This window comes from Hylaeus anthracinus, unplaced genomic scaffold, assembly GCF_026225885.1.
Source record: "Hylaeus anthracinus isolate JK02 unplaced genomic scaffold, UHH_iyHylAnth1.0_haploid 0, whole genome shotgun sequence".
Taxonomy (NCBI): domain Eukaryota; kingdom Metazoa; phylum Arthropoda; class Insecta; order Hymenoptera; family Colletidae; genus Hylaeus; species Hylaeus anthracinus.
In genome coordinates, this window is record NW_026533254.1 from 15,854,955 (window position 1) to 15,863,115 (window position 8,161).

Below are 8,161 nucleotides of genomic sequence, written 5' to 3' on the forward strand. Positions count from 1 at the left end.
ATGCTGCAAGCGTTCGAATCACTCGCGAATTTGTTTGTATGACTGCTTGGAGACACGATCTCCGTCTCAATCCTTTAAAATTGCACACGTATCCTCGAACAATTCCTTAGTATCCTTTCTACGTCGAATCCTTGCGCCATCTAGGAACCCTTAACGAGTAAAAATTGCACGTGGAAGATAATCCAATCACCCATCTGTTAATAATACACAATTTTAACAGTAACGCATATCCTGATACAACGAGGGTTCCGATGCAAAGGAACGCCTATACTCGGCCTTATCAACTCCTTCCTTTCGGAAGCAAGCTCCGCTGTCGTGTAATTTTAATTATTACTGATCAATGCACTGATCGCGAAGTCCAATTAGCGAGCAGCAACCAGACCGACGAAAGAAGTCACGGTTTACGCGGCACTCGAGCGTAACGTCAAGTTAATTTAATATTAACGCCGACCGAGGTACCGGCCACCGTTGGAATTGTTAATTAATATCTCCCGCTGGCCCCCGGAATCCCGGAAAAATGTTTATCGCGGGATATATCGGCGTCGTGCCGACATAATCGTCGCGATCGCAGTTAATTAAAACCGTCGCGAACCTGATCCCGAACCTTGGCTCGCGCACATAATTACCGACTTTCAGTTAAAAATAAACAATAATCTCGAGCGTCCGACTCTTACGCGAGCTGACTAATCGTTATTTAATGTTGACTTAATTGCGACGGCGAATGAATGACTGGGACACTTATCGGCCGACGTTATCGACTATGACGATCAATCGACCGTGTCTACCTTCTCGTTTCGTTTCGTTACGATTCGTTCAACGATTCGCGAGATCGTTTACGTCGCGAGGCGTTTCGTGGAGATCTGGAACGACTCGAGGGTATTTTTACGTTTTTACGTTAGATGTAGAAATTGATTCTGTGTCTTTATATTCCGTCAATTATTATTATTTTTTCTTTTTTTTTTTTTTTTTTTTTTCGTAGGAATACGTACTTGGTAGCTCGAGTCTCAACCCGATGGACATCACGATTTATCTAGATTATATAGAAGCGTAATAAAATTCTTCTTTTGATAGATTGCAAATATAAAGGGTAGTTCGTATTATCTTTAATTGTACCTAATATCCATCAGGTTGTGACTTTGGTACGTTGACACTTCGACGTACCAAAATGGCGGATTATGCGTGTGCTTAAACTGAAAAAATTAAAGTGCGAATTATCGACGAGACGATACTCGATTATTTCGATTCAATTTTAATTTCCATCTTTTAAACGAATTTGAACGGATTATAAATATTTGTTGGACCTCCGATGGGAGTATCGTAAACGTATCGAGTAATCGGAGTGCAGATGAACATTGCAGAGGTTCGGGGGAATTCGTTTTGCAGCGTGTTCTTTGAAGCGATCGCAGGATGCAATTAACAGCGGATGTTGAGCCACTTGAAACGCGAATGGTAAAAGAACCGTGCTGGAAATACAACCGCAAAGTGGCCACTTTGCGTACCCACTTCGATAATCGTTTAATATCGAGGCTGTCCTTAACCGTACGGTGAATTTTTCTCAAAACGAAAGATTCGTATGAAAAATTCATTCGCGTGAAATACAGAAAAGGAAAACGTCGAAAAATCTACTTTTGTCGAACGATTCGATTCAGGCTGCCTTCTGGGGAATCCAACAGGCGACACGTGCTCTTCCCAAATGTGAAAAGCTCCCTTCCCTTTCTCCCTCCCCCCCCCCGCCCTCCCCCGCGGAGTGGTCCAACGACAACGTTGATCGTCGCAACGAGAATTTATTCGAGATGCGCGTGGGCGCGACGTACATATCCCCGAAACCGCAGCCTCTTTCCGTCCCTTGGAAAAATAAGAATCGGAGGAAGCCACGGGGGGGAGGAGGAAACGAGCACCGCGTTCCCAGGAGCGCGAGACAATTCATGGTTGTCGGTCGACGACAGCCGAAGAGCTACGAAGTGTACCACTGAAAGATTTTCCGTCCTCCCTCGAAACCGTAAATGTCACACCACCGCCCTTCCCTCCGCCGTGGATTCTTCGAATGCATTTTTTTCTCGAACTTCCAGAAACTAGAAAAAATAGAATTCGACTCTCGGAGAAAAGCAATTCGTGAAATTGATTGTAATCGAGCTTTGGGGGACGTAGATGAAATGGAACGACGTCTAAGAGGCGCGAGATTACACTTTAGTGGGACCTTCGATCAAATTCACGGTAGATTATATCGATATATAAGTTTTAAGCGATTCACGGTTGGAAGTGGAATTTTTTTACTGTTGAAATAGTGCATACGAATGATTCGATGTTCGAGATGTTCGTGCGAATGGGAATTACGACCATCTGTGGTTGTCGGGGCGTGTTGGGGACACCAGACGTTACAGCGTTACTATTTATACCGGGCGTCTAATTCGTTCCTGCTTGCAGGAGGCTGACGAGACGGATTTGAGGTGTTTTCGATCAGCGACGACGGACGGACACGTCGACGTCGACGGAGAGTGGGTTTGTATCAGCTGCTCTCGCGTCTCGACGTTCATTAATTAGCGGGATACATCGGTGCCGGGGGATAATCTTCTTTTCGGTCCCGTGGATGGCACGCGAGTAGCATCCTGAATATATATTCTCTTTATGAAAATATTTTGACCTCCATCTCCCTCCCAAAACATTCATTACCCTCAAGTTCTTCATATCTCTATTTATAAACATTTTTTTTTTTTAATTTTTCAATTTTGTTCATATTTTCAAAAAGTATTTTTCTTTGAGGATCTCCGTGGACACTCGATTTTTCGATTCGGTTGGCTGGGACCGAGAGAGGAAGAGGGTGGAGATATTTGGCACCTCCTGTTTTCCGCAGGACTCTCGAAACCAGCTGGGAGTCGTAAGGTGCCGGTCAAGCAGTCCTCGTGACGCGAAGACGCGTATCGAGTGACACCACGTTTCCAAGGGTCGTCCTTTTGGCGATTTTTTTAGGTCAACTTTCACCTAATTTATGTTCCCTGGGATTTCCGGTCGGGATCTTTACCCTTGAGTCCACGAACACGTTCGTGACCAGTGAGAGGTTTCACAAGTTTCGTTCCGTTCGCCAACTTCCACTCGTCGAACGTTTTTGGAATATATTTTTCGTTCTATTCATAATAAGATAGTAAACAAATTATTCCGACAATGTTTCTTAAATCGTAGCTAAATTGTAATTAAGTCCTAGTTAAAATTTCAAGTTATATTTTTATGAGAAGACAAAGTATTTCATTATTATTCCCGCTAAGTACAATTAATTTACAGAATAATTATTTTGTCAGAAATAAATGGTTCGGGTGGAAAAACAGAGGAAGGAAATCATTTCTGAGCTTTTCAGTCGAAGAGTTCTTTCACAGGAGAAGAAGAAAGTACTCAAGAACGAGCCGATAGAAACGCGAAGCAGAAGCGTGACTCGATCGTGTGATTTTTAAAGAAGAAACGCGAGAAAACACGCGAAGACCAACGAACGCGTTAGAGGCGCGGAACCACTGTGGGGGAATTGTGTTCTCGATTCGTCGCGGTCGGAATCGATTCACCACGGTCGTCGTAGATTCCACAGTCGATTACGGGACTAATCGAAAAACAAGCGTGTTTATGCTTCAACAAGATCGTGAAAATCAAAGAAATAAACAAGTTTCGTGTCCAAGAGGAGACACCATAGTTCTCAGATAGAAATTAAAAATGTAAACATGACAGAATAGAACAGAAAATAAATTCACAATAAAAGAAATCTCAAGGAAAACGAAATCCCACCCGAAAGTGTTACATCTCTCTTCCCTCTATCTTTTCCACCATAGTACAAAATTAAACAAGCTTTGATATTCCCGTCAGGTTAAAAAAAAAAAAGTCCAGTAGCTCAACGGCCGCAAATCATCGGATCACAATGCCGGAATGGAGGATCACAAAGGTCCTTGTCCGTGGCACGAAAACGATCGAATAAATCAACAGGAGAGAAAAAAAAAGGGTTGGCGGCTTGACGCCACCCATTTCCCTGGTGGCTCGAATCGCGCTAATGGCGCCCTCCTCGATGAAATACGACCGATATAAGCCCTGGCGATCGTGCCTGCGTTTTTAAAGCGTCTCGTCTCGTACTTTGAATTAATGCCTCTATCGCGGGACCATTAGAAACGTTCTTTTCCCTCCGAGAGCCGTAAAGCGAATTCCTAGAGCGTTAGGTCGTTACACCGAGCAATTTCTTTGTAACCTTTCGGGAGAATTACGACTTTACGAGGGCCGCGTTCGGAATATTTCATTCCAAGTAGACGCTGTTTTCATGGTGTACTTTTAATTCGTATGGAAAGTAAAGAATTCGAAGAGTTTTTTTTTTTTTATATTTTCATATACCAAGATTCTTACCTATTCGTATTTTTATATATTTCTAGTTTACTAAAAGCAGTTTATTAAAGAAACATATCGAAAGCAATCCCAAACGGTGACTCTGAATAACATCTTCCCACCAACCCTCGCCTTTTCGTATCGCATATGTACTACACGCAGCAGATCGTCTGTAAAACAAAGTACAAACTGCACCCTGTCCTCTAAAAGAACAGCTCTAAACACCATGAAAACTCGTAACAAGACAACGAATAAACGAGATCGAGTTCTTCGTCCCCGATGATTTATCCGTGGTCTCGTACGTTCCCCGCTGGAGTAACAATTTGGAGCGGCGAGTAATCGATACGTCAATGATAGCCAGAGTAAAAATGGTGGAACGATTCGCGGTGTAAACATCGCAGCCACGTGTAATCATCGAATCGCATGATAGACGGTGGCAGAAGCGTGACAGAATTTCTACCGCCTAATAATAGGCGTAAGCCGAGTCCACAAGTCATCGCGATTAAACCAGTCATCGTTTCTTTCTAGAAATAACCGCGTCGTAACAGTGGCGACTGCCATGGAAAAGGGCTGCGCGGCATCACCGGTGTCACGGTTCATGGTGTCTCGCACGGGTTTCCTTGGCATTGGATGTCTGGCGGAAGGGAGAGCGTCGGTAGTGGTTGCAGCACATGTTTCAAGTATGTTTCGGCGACGATGGAAACGCGGTAGGAGCAGATTAGGGGTTGGTACTCGCGGTGATAAGATCGGGAATTACCTGGTGGTGACGAGAGAAGCTACTGGGTTCTCGGATATTTTATCATCGATTGGTATCGAAAGCATCATACGGATATCGTTGTCACGATATCGGCATGTTCGTTGTTACATTATCTTCGTTATCGTAATGCACGTGTACGCACATGTGTATGATATTTACGATACTGTCATGTTTATTAATATTTTCGGTATTATATTGTCTTCGTCGTAGCATGACACACACGTATAATATTCTACGCAGGACTCTGTTATGTTTATCATCATGTTTGTTGTCACACTGTTTTCATCACGATATGGCACTCATATACATATAGTATTATATAAATGACACTGTTGTGTTTATGATCACCTTCGTCATCATATGATACACATATACAAATACACACATTTATTATATTACATTGTGTATATAATAATATCTTCATCACAATATGCCACAAGTATGTGTGTACATGTAACTCATCGTGGAACAATAAACATAATAATAATAATAAGCATCCCCGTTGCATTTGTGACTAGATCCTGAGGATTCCACTCGCGGAAGCGCGGCAGGCGTCGTTCCATTAGAATGTGCAAACAGTGCACTCGACCGCGCACGGAGGCACAAGTAATATCTATCATATTATCGTGGATCCCCCGGTCGAATTACCGGGGAAAGCCCGGTAGATTGCACGGTGCAACCACTGCTCGTCCAAGAAAACACCGTCGTTATTCAATCATGGCGGTATCTATCGCAGCCTATCGCACGAAAACCGCGTCTCCTTCACGATCCGCTAGCGGCACGGTTACTGACTCCGCGTAATAACGGGAATGATCGACCATGTACTGTTTCGCCTGGAACTGCTTATAGAATCCATCTGAATATAAATTATACATGTATATCATGTATATTTGTAATGTCCGCGCCTCCCATACCCAACAATAAGGAGTCAAATAAGAACACGAAACGTAAGGGTACAGGATTGGTCGCGTAGGTAAAGCGCTCGACTGTGGATCCGAGGATCGCGGGTTCGAATCCCCGTGCCTTATTTTTCCTTTAGACTCTTACATATTCGAGTATATTGTATATACACGATGGGAGTACTAATTGTTTAAACTAATTGTTTAAATTATAGTTCCTCCTGAAGCGATTTGAATACCTCACCCCCATGGTCCATAATACTAACCATGAATCTTCCACCCCTTCCTAAACCCACCCTGTGACAATATTTCCTTCTTCACCACCGATCCCATAGACAATCGACTTTCTTATCGCACCGTTACCGTTTCCTATAAATTGATAATAAATTCCCAATAAATTCCACCTGCAAACCTCCCTGGATCTTCCACCCCTTCCTAAATCCTCCCCGTTACAATATTTCCTTCTTCGCCACCGATCCCACAGACAATCGACTTTCTTATCGCACCATCTCCGTTTCCTATAAATTGATAATAAATTCCCAATAAATTCCCAATAAATTCCACCTGCAAACCTCCCTGGATCTTCCACCCCTTCCTAAATCCTCCCCGTTACAATATTTCCTTCTTCGCCACCGATCCCACATACAACCGACTTTCTTATCGCACCGTCACCGTTTCCTATGAATTGATAATAAATTCCCAATAAATTCCACCGCGGGTCGCATCGTTGGCGCGAAAAGTGCGCCGTCGACGGTGCGCGACGCACGTGCATTCGCGGGCACGCACCGCGAGTGGATAAGGAGTAACAAGACGGACTCTCTCGGAGAGTAGGGAGAGTAGCCGCGAGGGTGTACGGGAGTGGGGTCCGAGTAGCGCGGTTGTTGGTGGGGAGAGGAACTACGCGATCGGCCACCAGGGGGTTGGCGGAGGGAGCCCGCGTCGACGAGCGGTTATTTCAAGCGACGACTCTTCTGGCACTTCGCCCCGAGCTTTCCTCGAGCGCATCCTCTCGCCTCGAAGCGCGTAGTTGTGTCAGTGTAGCCGCGACGGCAGCCACAGTCAGTTGTCGATACGGAAAACGCGCCGACTCGGGTGCACAGGGTTAGGTCTGGGTTAGGTCCGAACGATCGAGGAATTCGAGCGTTTTATCGAGGTTCGAGGACCACGGTGACGCGCAGGATAACGCGCGCAGGAACCTTTCGATCGGTGATCTCGAGTGTGTAACAGTGACGGGGGTGATCCTTTTCGGGGGGTTGGACAGGTGTAGTGTCGCAACCGGTGAACGGACACGTGCCCTGCTCTACGTACGCTCCTCTGACGGGTTACACACGGAGGATCTCGAGTGTCGGTTTCTCGTCAGGTGTTCCGGAGGATGGGGCCCGCGGAGGAGAGGAGCTGAGGATTTATAGCGACGCCTGAAATAACTGGAATGCGCGCGCGGTGAATCAGCATCCTCCGCGAGTGAATTTCCCTGACAGAGGCCACGCGATCCCGGGTTTCGACGTTGTGGATATTTCTTTTATTTCCGTGTGCCCGTGCGTCGACCTAGCTGCCTACGGGTTGGTACCAGCGGTGATCGATCCCGCCCTCCTGCGCGCCCGCGGCGAGGGATTGAGAAAAGCCAGAGCCGCCAGAAACCCGCGCGCGGTGGAAAGGGGCCTCCTCGAGACGTCCAAGAGCTTTTCTCGGAAAGGAGATCGCGACTGGTGAGTACCGGCGTGTTGTTGCTTCCTTGCCAGGCCTGAGGTTACATCTGCGTAAAACCATGTTTGTCGATCGATTAGGGGAGGGTAGGTTCGGTGACTCGGAGGGGCCCTTTGTTCGAAAGGGGGTAGAGTGCTTACTCGCAGCCTTGCCAATTTGAGGATTCGATGAGGGTTGATGTTCGATGTTTGATACTTGAGACTGAGGATGGAGGATGTATGGAAGATGTTTCGGTACCAAGTTCTGTTGCGGGAGGCTCGAGAAGGGGATTCTTGGTTCTGTTAGGCTTCGAGTAGCGTCAGTTCTGATTATTCTAGCGTTGAGCTCCATCTGGAGTGGTTTCTGTTATTCTACAAGGAGACTTGAAGTATATGATTCTTAGTTCTTTCAGGCTTTGAGTAGTATCTAAATCCTGATTATTCTACCTTTGAGTCCATCTAGAGTGTTTTCAATT

At 45.6% G+C, this 8,161-nt stretch overlaps 1 protein-coding gene across 2 annotated transcripts in view; it reads left to right on the forward strand.

The window, feature by feature from the left end:
* Positions 1 to 6,992: 6,992 nt before the first annotated feature.
* The window catches only part of LOC128890387 (fibroblast growth factor receptor homolog 1-like), a 62,902-nt gene continuing 61,733 nt past the window's right edge, over positions 6,993 to 8,161 (forward strand). Inside the window, exon 1 of one of the 2 annotated variants that reach the window (XM_054148847.1) lies at positions 6,993 to 7,709. The gene's annotated coding sequence lies outside the window, so the exon portion shown is untranslated. The remainder of the gene's footprint in view (positions 7,710 to 8,161) is intronic. The other variant, XM_054148829.1, reaches the window with a different exon arrangement.